This window comes from Zea mays, unplaced genomic scaffold (assembly GCF_902167145.1).
Source record: "Zea mays cultivar B73 unplaced genomic scaffold, Zm-B73-REFERENCE-NAM-5.0 scaffold_670, whole genome shotgun sequence".
Lineage (NCBI taxonomy): Eukaryota > Viridiplantae > Streptophyta > Magnoliopsida > Poales > Poaceae > Zea > Zea mays.
The window spans coordinates 5,485-8,292 of record NW_023367334.1 but is presented as its reverse complement, the minus strand read 5'-3'; positions in this window follow the sequence as shown (position 1 = coordinate 8,292).

The window sequence follows — 2,808 nt, the reverse complement described above, 5'->3', positions numbered from 1 at the left end:
CTTGACAATAACCTCATACGTGTCACAAGAAAAATAATTCATCAAATAATCAAGCATGATAATAATGAAACAAATAAAATAAAGATATGCACCAACCAATCATAAACTATATGCTAAGTAAAAGTGGCCTAGAGGGGGTGAATAGACAAAACCTAAAAATTATAAACTTTGAACACTCACTATGTCCGGGGTTAATGTTAGAAATAATTCGGAGTGCGAAAGATAGTTCTCCTTGCTATGAGTTGCTCGATTAATGCGGATAACCTTGGGAACAAACTCAAATCAATATGAGCAAGGGAACTTTTAGAGAGAGGAAAGATGGGAAACAAATCGAGTGGAGATCAATACAAATGAACACGACGATTTGTTTACCGAGGTTCGGTTCCAAAGAACCTAGTCCCCGTTGAGGAGGCCACAAAGGTCGGGTCTATTTCAACCGTTTCCCTCTCTCAATCGATCACTTAGACTGGTTGAGTGCTTTTTCTCAATCTCACGGGTCACTAAGATCCCGCAAGGATCACCACACAATTAGGCATCTCTTGCAAACTTTACAAATCACTTAGAGAGTTTAGAGAGATATGAAGAAAACACGATTAAGAAAACCAAGCAACAAGAGCAACAAATGAAACACAAATCACACTCTCTCAAGTCACTAATCACTAATGATCACTTGTCTCAATTGTGGAACTTGGAGAGATTGGAAGCTTTGGATGTGTCTTGGAATGGATTGCTAGCTCTTGTATTGAATGTGTATGAGTGGAGTGCTTGGATGAAGTGAATGAAGGTGGTTGGGGTTGTATTTATAGCCTCCAACCACTTCCTAGCCGTTGCTCCTTTTCTGCCGACCGCGGACGGTCTGCGCCCCCTGTCCGGAGAGTCGACTTAGAATAGTTGTAGATGAACTTATCCACCTGACAAATGATCAACTGGGCAAACTAGTTAGTCCATAAGGTTTGTGATGGTAGTCAAACACCAAAATTGATTATAGCAAATGTTGAGGTTATTTCCCTTTCACTAAGGAGCTTTCCATTCACCTTGATTTTTTTAATATGAATCTTGCCCAATCACTGCTCGAGAAAATAAATTAATGAAACCATTGTATTGATATCAAGAAAATGTTGAAGTATAGTGTGATGACTAAAATTACTTCTAGAGAACTTTTATCATGTTTTGGTACTCCTCTCTTAGCTTCCTCAATGAGTCGAACACCGCTACACTATTTGTGTAAGGGTGGATCACCAAAAATGTCCATAGAAGGTACTTGTTTATACTCAGGCATACCCCACTAATTACACTCAATATAGAGTAAATGTAACACCCGGATTTTAGGGGTCCAAAACCCGGGCGTAAACATAATCACCAGGTGTGCTGGGACCAAGTCTCACACATATGATGAATCATGGCACAGGATCGAATGTCACATCTTTACTATTTAACAGGAGTTCTGTACAAAAATAATTAAATAATTACATCATATGAGGAAACGATCCAGCAACCCAAAGTTGACTGGGAGACGACGACCTAGACCACTCACGAACTCATCACAGCATCCTCCAAGCGCCTCATCCTGCGGTACCTGTTCTTGACCTGTGGGGGGGTGTGAGACAGCAAGAGTGAGCTCACATACGTTCATTGCTCAACAAGTTGTGGGGAATAATGTGCATGAACTCACCAAAGGTGGGAGCTCACGTGAAGTGTAAGGCTTACCAAAGAGGATGGTTAGAGCTGAGCATTGCTTTTAAAGTTGGTCAAAATTTTATTAGCAATTACTAAGTATAAGTAAATACCAACCCAATTAAATAGTAGAACAGAAGTAACAACATCACCTGCGATGCAATGCATATGACAAATTGAATTTAAGTTCCATAAATTAATCATGTGAGTGTCCGAGCCGCTCATGACCGTGAGCACGGCTAGTATACCAGTTTTACACTCTGCAGAGGTTGCGCATCTTTACCCACAAGTCATGTTACCCATCTGCCAAGGGATCGCGACTTCCCATACACCTCTACCGAGGAGGCGAGGCAGGGTAACACTACGAGGCCTTTACAAAGTTCCACTAGCTTCAGAAAACCCGCTACAGTTTATAGGAAGCTCCAATGCAGGAATCCCTTGCAGGACCGCCATCACAGCAAAATCCTCCCGAGGGCCTCCCCAGGAATCCCTTGCAGGACCGCCATCACAGCAAAATCCTCCCGAGGGCCTTCCCAGGAATCCCTTGCAGGACCGCCATCACAGCAAAATCCTCCCGAGGGCCTCCCTACACTGACCACTCCCCTACTGCCCTTGCCCCTTTCGGGTAAGGTAGTCCTCCACTAGCTTTCCTAATTAATCAGCCAAGGGCGTCCCATTAAACCCTTGTGGTAGCACTGTTTTCCCGGGTGGTTCTCCATGTTCCAATTAACATAATGATCTTATCATGAACAGTAATAATAAACAGATAATAAAAGTGTAATCATAATTAATGTATCTTCATACCCAAAACCACATAAAGCACTAGCAAGTACTACCCAAAAAGTTCAGTGGTAAACAAGGTATAAAGATGGTCAAAACTAGGGTAACCTATTAGGTCCCATCAAAATTAACCTATGCAGATCATTATGATTAATTAGAACATGAGTGGGTAAAAAGAAGTGATCAAGGGCACAACTTGCCTGGGACTTGAGATTCCAGGTACCAGGATGATCTTCAGGTGACTCGTGACCTCACTGCTAGTCGTAGCAATTCAAACAAACATGGTATAGGCAAAATTAACATTACACCAAACATAAGAACAAAATACACATTAATAATATACATATTAAAATA